Here is a 16,877-nt window from a genome sequence, read left to right on the forward strand (position 1 = left end):
AAGTACAGATAATTCTGTGTTGAATATGATGTAGGATTTCTTCTTCCATCTGCTAACTACAAGCTCTTTTGCTGTCTAATGAACCATATTTATATTTGACTTCTATAAAAGTTAATATTATTTCACAGCTAATGACTATAAATCTTTGTAATATTTGAATATATTTACTTTTGTGCAAAACCACTGTAAACCATGTATACCCCTATCTTTATTTGGTCTTTAAATAAATAGCTACCATACTCATCTGTGATAAAACTGTATATTTCTACTGAAAGAAATATGATTGATAGAGAAAACAAACAAACAAATGAACAATGACCAATAATAACAACTATTTGATTATGATGCTAATAGTGTTTTAATTTATATAATGTGTCTGGGTGGGTAAAAATTGTAGCATTTTATTTTGTTAATCATGTATTATTCTCCTAAGATTATCATTAGCTATTACCAAATGTTTAGTTAACCATGAAATTTTGTGAAACTATTTCTCTTCTTACAATAAGAAAAGAAATGTGCCCCATTTTGTTAGCTCTTTAGAATTACTATCTTCCTAAAGAGAATTTTGTTACTATGACCCCAAGAAATAGAGTTGTACCTTACTAACAAAGGAAATAAACACAAATGTTACCAAGTTTAAAGTGTCCATCTGACATTTATTATTTGGGACAATGTCTTTAAAACAATGTGTTAGTGGAACACATGTACTAAACTTTATAACTATATGAAGATACTCTCGTTTTGGAATTTCCTAATTTATCAGGCGTTCATACACATTCCAGTGTAAGCTGGTTACTTATGATGAGAAAAGCTATTATCTTGACAAATCTGTGAGTCACCAACAAACGATAAATTTGTTAAGTGGAGAATGGAGAATAAAGAAATTTTCATACAAAGGGTATATAAGTGGAGGGAAAATTAAAAATTAATTAATTGAAATTAGAACTATTTGAAAACCCTAACCTATTAGGTTCACATTTAATCTTGAAAGGTCAAAAGTTATTTTTCCAGAAAAAATGTGTATATATATATATATATATATATATAGCTATTTTTCTATATATTGATTTTTCATCCTGACTAAAAGAAGCAAATAATCTATGCAATCTGTATCTGTTTACTTTAAAATATTTCGAAACTAGTTACTAAGTCAAATATACAACTGAAAGTTTGGAGTTTGAATCTTGACCCAATATAAAATTATATGCTTTGGTAATTATATAAAAAAGAGATATATTATCTATACAAATATATCTATATGAATAAAACACAAATACATATTTTAATACATAGTTATGTAAGCTAAAATTTAAACCCACTAAAATGAAGTTAAATTTGGGATAAACTTCTCAACAGAACATTGAAAATTTTACTGGTGATATCAAATATGAATTTTTCTGAATATCTGTAATTAAAATTAAAATTAGGGTACTAGAGAGATGAAGTAGCCCTTAAGAGTTTTAGCTGCTCTTTCAGAATTTCTAGGTTCTAGGACCCACATGACAGCTTAGGCATTCACTTTGTGCAAAGACATATATGCAGGAAAAACACCCTTACATAATAAAAATAAATAAAATTAAAAGAGATTATAGAACCTTTCTATTTCATCTAATTTTCTGTCAGGAAAATGAAGTTTACAGAAAGAATTTTACATTTACAAATAGGATATTAGAACTCTCTAAATGATCAACGGGAGTCCTATTCTCAGTTCAGTGGTTTGCTGCTGGCAATCGCCGCTGTATTTGCTGTATTCTGGCTGTGTCTCTCAGGAGCGATCTACATCCGGCTCCTGTCAGTCTGCACTTCTTTGCTTCATCCATCTTGTCTAATTGGGTGGCTGTATATGTATGGGCCACATGTGGGGCAGGCTCTGAATGGGTGTTCCTTCAGTCTCTGTTTTAATCTTTGCCTCTCCCTTCCCTGCCAAGGGTATTCTTTTTCCTCATTTAAAGAAGGAGTGAAGCATTCACATTTTGATCATCCGTCTTGAGTTTCGTTTGTTCTAGGGATCTAGGGTAATTCAAGCATTTGGGCTAATAGCCACTTATCAATGAGTGCATACCATGTATGTCTTTCTGTGATTGGGTTAGCTCACTCAGGATGATATTTTCCAGTTCCAACCATTTGCTTACAAATTTCATAAAGCCGTTGTTTTTGATAGCTGAGTAATATTCCATTGTGTAGATGTACCACATTTTCTGTATCCATTCCTCTGTTGAAGGGCATCTGGGTTCTTTCCAGCTTCTGGCTATTATAAATAAGGCTGCGATGAACATAGTGGAGCACGTGTCTTTTTTATATGTTGGGGCATCTTTTGGGTATATGCCCAAGAGAGGTATAGCTGGATCCTCAGGTAGTTCAATGTCCAATTTTCTGAGGAACCTCCAGACTGATTTCCAGAATGGTTGTACCAGTCTGCAATCCTACCAACAATGGAGGAGTGTTCCTCTTTCTCCACATCCTCGCCAGCATCTGCTGTCACCTGAGTTTTTGATCTTAGCCATTCTCACTGGTGTGAGGTGAAATCTCAGGGTTGTTTTGATTTGCATTTCCCTTATGACTAAAGATGTTGAACATTTCTTTAGGTGTTTCTCAGCCATTCAGCATTCCTCAGCTGTGAATTCTTTGTTTACTCTGAACCCCATTTTTTAACAGGGTTATTTGTCTCCCTGCTGTCTAACTTCTTGAGTTCTTTGTATATTTTGGATATAAGGCCTCTATCTGTTGTAGGATTGGTAAAGATCTTTTCCCAATCTGTTGGTTGCCGTTTTGTCCTAACCACAGTGTCCTTTGCCTTACAGAAGCTTTGCAGTTTTATGAGATCCCATTTGTCGACTCTTGATCTTAGAGCATAAGCCATTGGTGTTTTGTTCAGGAAATTTTTTCCAGTGCCCATGTGGTCCAGATGCTTCCCTAGTTTTTCTTCTATTAGTTTGAGTGTATCTGGTATGATGTGGAGGTTCTTGATCCACTTGGACTTAAGTTTTGTACAGGGTGATAAGCATGGATCAATCTGCATTCTTCTACATGTTGACCTCCAGTTCAACCAGCACCATTTGCTGAAAATGCTATCTTTTTTCCTTTGGATGGTTTTGGCTCCTTTGTCAAAAATCAAGTGCCCATAGGTGTGTGGGTTCATTTCTGGTCTTTAATTCTGTTCCATTGGTCTATCTGTCTGTCTCTGTACCAATACCATGCAGTTTTTATCACTATTGCTCTGTAATACTGCTTGAGTTCAGGGATAGTGATTCCCCCTGAAGTCCTTTTATTGTTGAGGATAGCTTTAGCTATCCTGGGTTTTCTGTTATTCCAGATGAATTTGCAAATTGTTCTGTCTAACTCTTTGAAGAATTGGATTGGTATTTTGATGGTGATTGCATTGAATCTATAGATTGCTTTTGGTAAAATGGCAAGTTTTACTATATTAATCCTGCCAATCCATGAGCATGGGAGATCTTTCCATCTTCTGAGGTCTTCTTCAATTTCCTTCTTCAGTGTCTTGTAGTTCTTATTGTACAGATCTTTTACTTGCTTGGTTAAAGTCACACCGAGGTACTTTATATTATTTGGGTGTATTATGAAGGGGGTCGTTTCCCTAATTTCTTTATCGGCTTGCTTCTCTTTTGTGTAGAGGAAGGCTACTGATTTATTTGAGTTAATTTTATACCCAGCCATTTTGCTGAAGTTGTTTATCAGCTTTAGTAGTTCTCTGGTGGAACTTTTGGGATCACTTAAATACACTATCATATCATCTGCAAACAGTGATATTTAGACTTCTTCTTTTCCGATCTGTATCCCCTTGACCTCCTTTTGTTGTCTGATTGCTCTGGCTAGAATTTCAAGAACTATATTGAGTAAGTAGAGAGAGAGTGGGCAGCCTTGTCTAGTCCCTGATTTTAGTGGGATTGCTTCAAGTTTCTCTCCATTTAGTTTAATGTTATCAACTGGTTTGATGTATATGACTTTTACTATGATTAGGTATGGGCCTTGAATTCCTATTCTTTCCAGGACTTTTATCATGAAGGGGTGTTGAATTTTTTCAAATGCTTTCTCAGCATCTAATGAAATGATCATGTGGTTTTGTTCTTTCAGTTTGTTTCTATAATGGATCACATTGATGGTTTTCCGTATATTAAACCATCCCTGCATGCCTGGAATGAAGCCTACTTGATCATGGTGGATGATCGTTTTGATGTGCTCTTGGATTCGGTTTGCCAGAATTTTATTGAGTATCTTTGCGTCGATATTCATAAGGGAAATTGGTCTGAAGTTCTCTTTCTTTGTTGGGTCTTTGTGTGGTTTAGGTATAAGAGTAATTTTGGCTTCATAAAGGAATTCGGGAGTGATCCATCTGTTTCAATTTTGTGGAATAGTGTGGATAATATTGGTACGAGGTCTTCTATGAAGGTCTGATAGAATTCTGCACTAAACCCGTCTGGACCTGGGCTCTTTTTGGTTGGGAGACCTTTAATGACTGCTTCTATTTCCTTAGGAGTTATGGGGATGTTTAACTGGCTTATCTGTTCCTGATTTAACTCCGGTACCTGGTATCTGTCTAGGAAATTGTCCATTTCCTGAAGATTTTCAAGTTTTGTTGAATATAGGCTTTTATAGTAAGATCTGATGATTTTTTGAATTTCCTCTGGATCTGTAGTTATGTCTCCCTTTTCATTTCTGATTTTGTTAATTCGGACACACTCTCTGTGTCCTCTCCTTAGTCTGGCTAAGGGTTTATCTATCTTGTTGATTTTCTCAAAGAACCAACTTTTGGTTCTGTTGATTCTTTCTATGGTCCTTTTTGTTTCTACTTGGTTGATTTCAGCTCTGAGTTTGATTATTTCCTGCCTTCTACTCCTCCTGAGTGTATTTGCTTCTTTTTGTTCTAGAGCTTTTAGGTGTGCTGTCAAGCTGCTGACATATGCTCTTTCCTGTTTCTTTCTGTAGGTACTCAGCGCTATGAGTTTTCCTCTTAGCACAGCTTTCATTATGTCCCATAAGTTTGGGTATGTTGTACTTTCATTTTCATTAAATTCTAAAAAGTCTTTAATGTCTTTCTTTATTTCTTCCTTGGCCAGGTTATCATTGAGTACAGCATTGTTCAATTTCCACATGTATGTGGGCATTCTTCCCTTATTATTATTGAAGACCAGTTTAGGCCTTGGTGGTCTGATAGCACGCATGGGATTATTTCTAACTTTCTGTACCTGTTGAGGCCCGTTTTTTGACCAATTATATGATCAATTTTGGAGAAAGTACCATGAGGAGCTGAGAAGAAGGTATATCCTTTAGCTCTAGGATAGAATGTTCTATAAATATCTGTTAAGTCCATTTGGCTCATGACTTCTCTTAGTCTGTCTACGTCTCTGTTTAATTTCTTTTTCCATGATCTGTCCATTGATGAGAATGGGGTGTTGAAATCTCCTACCATTATTGTGTGAGGTGCAATGTGTGTTTTGAGCTTTAGTAAGGTTTCTTTTACGTATGTAGGTTCCCTTGTATTTGGGGCATAGATATTTAGGATTGAGAGTTCATCTTGGTGGATTTTGCCTTTGATGAATATGAAGTGTCCTTCCTTATCTTTTTTGATGACTTTTAGTTAAAAATTGATTTTATTTGATATTAGAATGGCTACTCCAGCTTGCTTTTTCCGACCATTTTCTTGGAAAGTTGTTTTCCAGCCTTTCACTCTGAGATAGTGTCAGTCTTTGTCTCTGAGGTGTGTTTCCTGTAGGCAGCAGAATGCAGGGTCCTCATTGCGTACCCAGTTTGTTAATCTATGTCTTTTTATTGGGGAGTTGAGGCCATTGATGTTGAGAGATATTAAGGAATAGGATTATTGCTTCCCGTTATATTCATATTTGGATGTGAGGTTATGTTTGTGTGCTTTCACTCTCTTTGTTTTGTTGCCAAGACGATTAGTTTCTTGCTTCTTCTATGGTATAGCTTGCCTCCTTATGTTGGGCTTTACAGTTATTATCCTTTGCAGTGCTGGATTTGTAGAAAGATATTGTGTAAATTTGGTTTTGTCATGGAATATCTTGGTTTCTCCATCTATGTTAATTGAGAGTTTTGCAGGATACAGTAACCTGGGCTGGCATTTGTGTTCTCTTAGGGTCTGTATGACATCTGTCCAGGATCTTCTGGCTTTCATAGTTTCTGGCGAAAAATCTGGTGTGATTCTGATAGGTCTGCCTGTTACTTGACCTTTTTCCCTTACTGCTTTTAATATTCTTTCTTTATTTTGTGTGTTTGGTGTTTTGACTATTATGTGACAGGAGGTGTTCCTTTTCTGGTCCAATCTATTTGGAGTTCTGTAGGCTTCTTGTATGCCTATGGGTATCTCTTTTTTTAGGTTAGGGAAGTTTTCTTCTACGATTTTGTTGAAGATATTTACTGGTCCTTTGAGCTGGGAGTCTTCACTCTCTTCTATACCTATTATCCTTAGGTTTGATCTTCTCATTGAGTCCTGGATTTCCTGTATGTTTTGGACCAGTAGCTTTTTCCGCTTTACATTATCTTTGACAGTTGAGTCAATGATTTCTATGGAATAATCTGCTCCTGAGATTCTCTCTTCCATCTCTTGTATTCTGTTAGTGAAGCTCGTATCTACAGCTCCTTGTCTCTTCTTTTGGTTTTCTATATCCAGGGTTGTTTCCATGTGTTCTTTCTTGATTGCTTCTATTTCCATTTTTAATTCCTTCAACTGTTTAATTGTGTTTTCCTGGAATTCTTTCAGGGATTTTTGTGATTCCTCTCAGTAGACTTCTACTTGTTTATTTATGTTTTCCTGTGTTTCTCTAAGGGAGTTCTTCATGTCTTTCTTGAAGTCCTCCAGCATCATGATCAAATATGATTTCGAAACTAGATCTTGCTTTTCTGGTGTGTTTGTATATTCCGTGTTTGCTTTGGTGGGAGAATTGGGCTCAGATGATGCCATGTAGTCTTGGTTTCTGTTGCTTGGGTTCCTGTGCTTGCCTCTCGCCATCAGATTATCTCTAGTGTTACTTTGTTCTGCTATTTCTGACAGTGGCTAGACTGTCCTATAAGCCTGTGTGTCAGGAGTGCTGTAGACCTGTTTTCCTGTTTTCTTTCAGTCAGTTATGGGGACAGAGTGTTCTGCTTTCAGGCATGTAGTTTTTCCTCTCTACAGGTCTTCACCTGTTCCTGTGGGCCTGTGTCTTGAGTTCACCAGGCGGATCACTTGAAGCAGAAAAGTTGGTCTTACCTGTGGTTCCGAGGCTCAAGTTTGCTTGTGGGGTGTTGCTTATGAGCTCTCTGCGGCAGCAGCAACCAGGAAGACCTGTGCTGCCCTTTCCAGGAGCTTCCATGCACCAGGGTTCCAGATTGGGTTTGGTGTTTTCCTCTGGCGTCAGAGATGTGTGCAGAGTGCAGTCTCTTCTGGTTTCCCAGGCGTGTCTGCCTCTCTGAAGGTTTAGCTCTCCCTCCCACGGGATTTGGGTGCAGAGAACTGTTTATCTGGTCAGTCCCTTCAGGTTCTGGAGGTGTCTCAGACGCAGCAGTCCTGCTGCTCCTGGGCCCTCCTCTACGGGAACCCAGAGGCCGTATACAGTTTTTTTTCTTGGGCCAGGGTTGTGGGCAGGGGTGGGCAGTGTTGGTGGTCTCTTCTGCTCTGCAGCCTCAGGAGTGCCCACCTGACCAGGCGGTGAAGTCTCTCTCCCACGGGGTTTGGGAGCAGAGGGCTGCTGCTGGCCGGGATCCGCGGATTTCGAAAATGACTTTTTAAATTCAACAATATAATAATCCTATGGGTATACCATACTTTTAGTTTTTTAATTCACTGTTGGAACTTAAGATTATTCAATCACTTTACTATTTTAATAAAACTGAAATATGCAAGGATTTACAAGTATCTCTATTTGTGTGCCTATAATTTATCACTTATGGATAGACTTAGAAGTAGTATCATACATTCGACTTTCATTTTATGATTTAGACAATTGTTTATACTGTATTTTAAAGTGGCTAGACAACTTTCCATTGCCATTAACGTGCCAAAAGGACTCCCTCTTCCTTGCCACCATTTTTGTTTGTTTATTTGTTTCATTTCTAATAGTCACTATTGTGAATAGAATTAGAGGAAATCTTAAAGTAGTTTTGATTTTAATTCAGTTCTTGGGTAATGACATTGAAAATTGTTTAATATGTGAATTGGCCAGTTGTGTTTCCTTTGAGACCTGTCTGTAATTTGTTTTCATTTTATTGATTGGATTGCAGTTCTTTTGATGATTGCTTTTATCAGTTACTTATATATTTTGTATTCCTAGTCAACGTACAGATTATTTTTCCATTCCATAGTCTCTCTCTTCATTGTGGTAATTGATTGCTTTGCTGTGCACAAATCTTTATATGAGTCCATCAAAGTTCTCAGTTCCTTCTATTACTTCCAAGTTGTTAAGTGTCCTATTCAGAAAATCATTTTCTATATCGATACCTTCGAATATTTTCCCCATGCTTTCTCTTGGAGTTTAAAAGTTTTGGATTACCAATGAAAGTTTTTTGTTCCATTTTCTATAGATTTTTGTAGAGGTTCTGGGAGGGAGAGGATGAAGCAGGGGTGGCAATTCAGATATGGGAGGAGATGAGGGAGAAGTACAGAGGGTCAGGAATTTGAAAGTAGGTATATAATAGTGAGATAGGAGGTTCTGGGAGTAGGCACTAGAAAGTCCCAGATGCCAAGGACAGAAGAGGTTCCCAGGACCCAACAGGAAGGACTTTAGCTGAAATATCCAACAAAGTGGAGATAGAACAGAACCTGTGGAGACCACATCCAGTGAAAAGGCACAGTCACCAGTTGAGGGATGGGGCCACCCACCTACCTCTAAAATATTAATCCAGAATTTCTCCTGTCAAAATGAAATGCAGGAACAAAGAGTGGAGCAGAACCTGAAGGAAAGGCCATCCAGAGATTGCCCTGCAGATGCACCCGGCTTGCTGACACCAAACCAGACACTATTGCTGATGCCAAGAAGATCTTACTGACAGGAGCCCGGTATAGCTCTCCCCTAACTGGCTCTGTGAGAGCCTGACCAATACAGATGCGATGTACACAACAAAACATTGAACTGAGCGTGGGACTCCAAAGGGAAGTTAGGGCAGAGGACTGTAGGAGCTTAAGGGTTTATAACCTCATGGAAAGAACAACATCAACCAACCAGACAACTCAAAACTCCTAGGGACTAAACCATCAACCAAAGAGTACACGGGGGTACCCAGGGCTCCAGCTGGATATGGAGCAGATGATTTCCTTATCTGGCATCACTGAGAGGCAAGCCCCCTTTATCCTGTGGTGGCTTGATGAACTAGGATAGGGGAATGCTACGGTGCTGAGGCAGAAAGGGTGGGGGGATGGAAAACCACCCTCATAGAGGTGGAGGAGGGGGGACAGGAGAGGATGCTTGTAGAGGGAAAACTGGGAGGGGGTAACATTTGAAATGTAAATAAAATAACCAATAAAAAATGAAAAAAATGGGGGGGGAGGGACCTAGCACAATTTTCTATGTGTCAATATTCAGCATTCTCAAACACTTGTTGAAGACTAAACTTCCTTCTGCAATGTGTTTGCTATCTTTCTCGAAATCCAATGTCTGTGGATATAGGAGTTAATCTATTATGTTGACTGAATGTTTGTTTTTACAACAGTACTATGACATGTCTAATAGAATACCTATTTTATTATGAAAGGGTTATAATGCCTCTAGCATTTTTCTTTATTCCAGAAAGGCTCATATCATGCAATTCTGGATGTCCTAGTATTTGCGATTTAGGACATGCTGTCTTTAAACTCACAGAGACTCACCTACCTCTGACTCCTGAATGCTGGGACTAACAACATGACTCACCATGACTTAGTTTATATTGTTCATTTTGTTCAGAATTTATGACTCTATAGCCTTTTGTACTGTATGATCAATATGATTTAGCTGCTACACATAATGAAATCTGTGAGCTTTGAAACATTTTGTGCATTCACCTTTAAATTTTGAGGAAAGTTGAGAAACTTTTTATGGGTTAGAAAGTAAAAGGACACAACACAATTTACTCTTAGCATGGATTCCTAAAATAGTTGCAAAAATGTTGTTGAACTATCAGGACATAGTCCAAAAATTAAGTCATGAGGATTATGAATGCTTGGGAGAATACTTCAAGAAAACAAAACAAGAGTCTGGGGCCTCAGTTTCTTCAAAATATAGAATTGGTATTGGAATGTGTTTTTGTATTCCTCCCAAGTGTGAGAATAGGAATGAGGGTTTTTTTGTTTGTTTGTTTGTTTTGTTTTGTTTTTTTGTTTTTTTGCAATTGTTGGTGATATGCCTCTATGGGAAACTGTGTTTTGTCCCACATGTTGCTTTTCTTTATCATTATAAACTTTACTCAGTGAAGTAAGAGTCACCCACTAGTGGCTCTTCTTAACCTCAGAATATAAATTGTCTGATACTAAGAATAAAGGAAGATATTAGATAAGACTCAGTCTGTCTTATTTTTAGGGTCTGCTCTCCCATGTTCAGACTGCCAGTTAGAGCAGTAAACAGATAACTAATACAATTACCCTCAAATATCATTGACAAGCTTTCCTTCTCAGTTCATATACTCTGAGATATTTGCTATTTTAAATTACTTACCCCAAAACAGAATGGGAACACATTACAAATTGCTAATCTTGTTAGACACTAGACTCAAATAAGCCCACAGGAAAAGATAAACTCAGATAAAATCAGGATGGAAAGAGGGAAGGAATAGAGAGCAAAAAGACATTTCAATTCAATTGACAATGGGTATCTTTAGATTAGTAAGCATTCTAGGTCATGAGCGTTTTTGACATTTCCAAGATTTAAAGCATCATAATATTTTAACACTTGGTACATCCCTTTACTCTTTCTAAATCTGTAGGGAGTCAAGGATGTTTAAAACACTTGAATTTTGTAGCACCACAAACGAAAATTTGACTGGTCATTAAGAAACACAGATGGTTCCAAATTCAATAAGGACTTCATAGGAAGCATATTTGGGACAATTCCAGCAAACTCTTAACATCAAGCCAATGCATGAGAATCTAATCCTATTTAAATGAAAATCATTGCAAAGCACGGAATATGTCTACAATACTTCATTTAATTTTTTTGTTCTGTCACTTAAAAAACATTATGTATCTACGGATAAAATGAGAGTTATCTCTTTGATAGATGAAAAATAAACATTCAAGTTATGATTAGTCACAAACTCAAATAGACAAGCCCCTTTTCTTTTTAAAGGATTTACTATCTAATTCTTCTATCCTAAGCAGTTTTATATTTTTCCAGTTTTACAAATCAAAAGCTGTTTCTTCACTTATCTAATCTGTTCATTGAATAATTAGGTAATTTGTTTCTATTAATTAGAGATATTATATGGTCGTAGATAAAGATGGTAATGTTTCTCATTTATTGGGCACATGCTATTATTCAAGGACATAGTCAGATACATGTTCATAGGGGCAGGAAGTTCTTCCTGGAAAATTCCACTGCTATAAATTTGAAGCACACTGCTTTTATTGATTGAACTTAGTTTCTGTCCACAGTGTTCATAAACAAGGAGGTACTACACTGCAGATTTAAGTTTGTTTAAAGATCAATTTAAAGATTGTAGCAGGAATTACATCATTTCATTGTACTAAGTGTAATTGGATCATAATTTCCTCAAGCAAAAACAATTTCAGCTGTTGGCTAGAATTCTTTAATTGCCCTGATATTTTGATAGGGCAATCTACTATTTCCTGGGTCCCAAACATTGAGCAATGGATGACAAAAGAGCATTACTAACTTGAATTTTTTTTGGTTGTTTGTTTTATTAATCAATTTATTTGTTTACATTTGAAATCTTATCTCCCTTCGGGGTCTCTGGTCCAGGAACCCTTCATCACATTCCCCTCCACTTTGCCTCTCTAACACACATGTACTTACCTACCTACTTTTGCCTCAATCCTCTAGCATCCTCCTTCTCTGAGGCATCAAGCCTCCCCAGGACCAACATCCTCCCTTCTTACTGATTCCAGATGAGTCAATGTTCTGTCACGTATGTAGCAGGAGCCATGGACCAGCCCCTGTATTTTCTTTGGATGGTGTTTCAGTCTCTGGGAGATCTGAGGTGTCCTGTTAATTGCTATTGATGTTCTTCCTATGGTGTTGCAATCCCTTTCAGCCCCTTCAGCCCTTCCCATAATTCTTCTATTGGAGTTCCCCAGATCGGCTCAATGGTTTGCTGTGAGTATCTGCTCTAGTAAGGTGCTGTCAGAGCCTCTCAGAGGACAGCTATACCAGGCTCCTCTCTGTAAGCACATCTTGGTATCAACAATACTGTTGGAGTTTGGTGTCTGCTGATGGAATTGGATCACTTGGTGGGGCAGGCTCTGGATGAAACTCCATTTCTGTCTCTACATTTCCTTTAGACAAGGACAATTCTGGGTTAAATTTTTAGATGTATGGGGCCACAGGTGGCCATGTCTATCTACTGGAGGTAGTCTCTCCAGGTACTATCTCGTCTCTGTTGGGTATTTTGACTAATGTCATTCCCATTAGGTTCTAGGAGCCTCTAACATCCCTGTCATCTGGGACTTTCTAGTGGTTCTCCAAATCCCCTCCCTCACTGCTACTTATTTCTCTTCATTCTCCTGGCCTTCTTGACTTCTGTCCAGGCTCATCCCATACCTGGTCCTACCAATCTCCCTCTTTTTCCGTCCCTCTTCCCTCTCCCAATCAGATCCCTCCCTCCCTTGGCCTCCCATGATTATTTTGTTTCCCCTTCTAAGTGGGTTTGAAGCATCCACACTTGGTCTTCCTTATCATTAAGCTTCATATAGTCTTGGAGTTGTATCATGGGTATTCTGAGCTTTGGGACTAACATCCACTTACTAGTGAGTACGTACCATGTATGTCCATTGGAGTCTGGGTGACCTCAGTCAGGATGATATTTTCTAGTTCCACCCATTTGCCTGCAAAGTTTGTGACATCATCATTTTTAATATCTAAATAGTATTCAATTGTATCAATGTACTACATTTTCTGCATCAATTCTTTTGTTAAGGGGCATCTGGGTTGTTTCCAGCTTCTGGTTAATATAAATAAGGCTGGTATGAACATAGTGGAGTATATGTCCTTGTTAGGTGTTGGAGCATCTTTTGGGTATATGCCCAGGAGTGGTATAGCTAGATCCTCCAATTTTCTGAGAAAACTCCACATTGATTTCCAGAGTGGTTGTACCAGTTTGCAATCCCTCCAGCAATGGAGGAGTGTTCCTCTTTTTCTACATCCTCGCCAGCATCTGCTCTCACTTGGGGTTTTGATCTTAGCCATTCTGACTGGTGTGAGGTGGAATCTCAATGTTGTTTTGATTTGCATTTGCTCAATGACCAGAATGTTGAACATTTCTTTAGGTACCTCATGGCCATTCAATATTCCTCAGTTGAGAATTCTTTGTTTAGTTCTGTAGCCCATTTTTAATAGGGTTATTTCATTCTCTGGAGTCTAACTACTTGAGTTCTTTGTATATTTGGATATTATCCCTCTATCTGATGTAGGATTTGTAAACATCCTTTTCCAATCTGTTGGTTACCTTTTTGTCCTATTGACAGTGTCCTTTGCCTTACAGAAGCTTGGTAATTTTATGAGGTCTCATTTATCTATTGATGATCTTAGAGCATACGTCATTGGTGTCCTGTTCAGGAAAATTTCCTCTGTGCCCATGTGTTTGAGGCTCTTCCCTACTTTCTATTAGTTTCAATGTACCTGGTTTTATGTGGAGGTCCGTGATCCACTTGGACTTGAGCTTTGTACAAGGCAATAAGAATGGATCAATTTGCATTCTTCTACATACTGACTGCCAGTCACATATATATGGAATTATTATATCTATATATTTGAGTGCCCTATGTATATAAGCTTATGACCCTTTCTTTACATATATGTGATTTAAATATATGCATGGAGCATGTAGAAATTATATAATTCATAACAAATACTTATAATTACACTGAAAAAATAATGAAAGCATGAGAAAGATTTCCTGTTGATGTCTTTCTATTTTCTCTGAGTTATCAGGGAAATCTTTCATATGTGGTACAAAAATATCATAGAATTTTGTAGGAGATGTTTTAGACTCAGCAATACCTTGTGGACAATTTTAAAGCTTTTTTCGTTTTATCTTGAATGACACAGAAAGTCATGTAGTGTTCTGCAAATGAAAAGAGTATACCTTGCCTTATATGTTAATTCCCACCCAATATGCTATGTATAGGAAGATGATAGAGAAAAATATACAAAAACAAAAGGAAGAGTTCGAAGTCATTATGATAAATAGTCAAGCCAAAGAACATTATTGTCTTTGGAAAAATAAGAGACTTATAGAGCTTCTACATTAAAAAAATAAGGTCTAGAATTTTATATGTGGGTTATTCCTATAGAATTTTATGTTGTTATGTTTATTTCTCACCAGTAGCTTAACATATTCTAGTATTTGTGTTACTTTAAAATGTAATTTTGAAGTATATTATCAACATGAACTATTTTATATATTAAAGCTTATTAGGCATATATGACACTAAAATAGTGGTACATAAAGGTTAACTTACTGTAAAAATGTTAATTACTTGAAAATGATAGTAATAGCATAAAATAAAGATTTTATTCAGTTTTACCATCTAGGTACTAAAACTATGAAAATTCTTATTCATGAATATGCACATTAGAAGGATTATCATTAGTACATTGTGATCTGATTTAGCAAACACAAAAATTTTCATGTATACTAGTATATGTTTAATATTTCTTTCTATTTTAAAATAAAAATTTTATGTCTTATAAAACATTTTTGCATTTTATAATAATTATTTTAACCACCAAATAATTGTTAAGGCCAACTCTTAGAGAGTAGTACTTAATTTTGTCAGAAAGAAAACTGGCAAAATAAATTTCTCCCTGCTTACAGCATGTAGTCTGTGGTAGAAAGTACCTGGTAAGAAAAATATGTAATAAGCAACATAAAATGTAATGAATCATAATAGTATGTTCAAAACTGATGAGTGTAAAAGGAAAATAAGGCTCCTAATGTGCTTTTGTAAAAAGAGGTCCTGAACTGAATGGGCTGAATCAAAGGACAATTTTCTATTGTACTTCAACAAAATAAGGTCTCACATCTTAAAAATTTTTTTGAAGTAAAATTGTCTTGTTTAGATTTTTTATCATTTGTTCATTTACATTTCAAATTATATTCCCTTTCCTGGTTACCCCTCCACATCACCCACATCCCATCTCCCTCTCCCCTCTCCTATTTTTATGAGGATGCTCCTCTACCCACTCAACCATTCACTCCCACCTCACATCTCTAGGATCCCCCTACATCGGGGCATCAAGCCTTCACAGAACTTCCCCTCCAACTGATGTCAGATAAGGCCATCCTCTGCTATCTGGAGCCATGGCTCCCTCCATGTATACTCTTCGGTCCAGTTATTTGATTTTATTCTTCCAATGGGGTTGCAATCCCCTTCAGCTTCTTCAGTCCTTTCTCTAGTTCTTCCATTTGGATCCCTAGGCACAGTCAGATGGTTAACTGTAAGTTTCTAAATATACAGATAGGTCAGGTGCTGGTAGACCCTCTTAGGGAACAGCCATATCAGGCTCCTGTCAGCAAGCACTTCTTGGTATCAGCAATGGTGTGGGGATTTGATGACTGCAGATGGGATGGATACCTAGGTGGGGCAGTCTCTGGATGACCTTTCCTTTAGTCTCTGTTCCATGTTTTTGTCCCTGTCTTTCTATTGGATAGAAACATTTCTGGGTTAAAAAAATTATGATTGGCCCCATCCCTTAACTGGGGGCCATGCCTATCTACTGAATGTGGTCTCTATAGGTTGTGTCTTCCCTTTGTTGGATATTTCCATTAAAGTCATCCCCATTGGGTCCTGGGAGGCTCTTTCTTCCCTAGAGTCTGGAATTTCTATTTGCTACCCCTAGGTCCCCATCCCTCACTGCTACAAGTTCTATTCAATTTCCTGACCTTCTGTATTTTTCTCTTGTCCCTTCTAATACCTGATCCTGTCCCCATTTTTCCTTCCCCCTCCCCTCTCCCTTCCAGAACCCTTCTTTCCTCTACCTCTTACAATTATTTTCTTCCCAGTCCTATGTAGGATTGAAGCATCTACACATTAGTCTTCCTTCTTCTTAAGTTCCATATGCTTTGTGTGGTTGTGTCATAGATATTCTGAACTTTTGTCTAATATCCACATATGAGTGATTACATAGTGATTACATACCCTGTGTGTTCTATAGGGTCTGGGTTCCCTCACTCAGGATGATACTTTCTAGTTCCATTCATTTGTCTGTGAATTCCATGAAGTCATTGTTTTAAATAGATGAGTAGTACTCCATTGGGTACTGCAGATTGATTTCAGAAGTGGTTTTACCAGCTTGCAATCCCACAAGCAATGGAGGAGTGTTCCTCTTTCTCCAAATCCTGAGATAATAATATATGTACATCATTTTTCTTCCATTTCCTCCTTTTAAACTGTCCTATACACCCTCGTGTATTTCTTGCAAATTAATGTTCTCTTTTGCTATTGACTGCCATTTTCTGTATACATGTATATACATATATGTTCCTAAATATATCCTGCTAAGTCTGAACAATGTTAATTGTATGTATATCTCAGGGGCTGACTACTGATACTAGGTAACCAATTGCCTTTTCCCTGGATAAAATCATTCCTCTCATACTTCGGATTTCATAGTGTCTTTCAGTTTGTGTAGAGTGGTAGCTTACTAAACTTACTTCTGAATTGTATTGCTGTTGCCTTTCTTAGCTTATGATTATGGTATTGCACCACACACACA

General features: G+C 37.4%; 1 long non-coding RNA gene across 1 annotated transcript; it reads right to left on the reverse strand.

Annotated features, from left to right (window-relative positions):
- Positions 1–6,243: 6,243 nt before the first annotated feature.
- On the reverse strand, positions 6,244–15,575 carry LOC148001293 (uncharacterized). Its single transcript, XR_015636979.1, has 3 exons — positions 15,364–15,575; positions 12,920–12,985; positions 6,244–8,550 (listed from the first exon to the last, which is right to left on the reverse strand). It is a non-coding gene; the product is annotated as an uncharacterized LOC148001293 (long non-coding RNA).
- Between the last annotated feature and the right edge of the window lie 1,302 nt (positions 15,576–16,877).

Source organism: Rattus norvegicus, chromosome 14 (assembly GCF_021556685.1).
Source record: "Rattus norvegicus strain SHRSP/BbbUtx chromosome 14, alternate assembly SHRSP_T2T, whole genome shotgun sequence".
Classification (NCBI taxonomy): domain Eukaryota; kingdom Metazoa; phylum Chordata; class Mammalia; order Rodentia; family Muridae; genus Rattus; species Rattus norvegicus.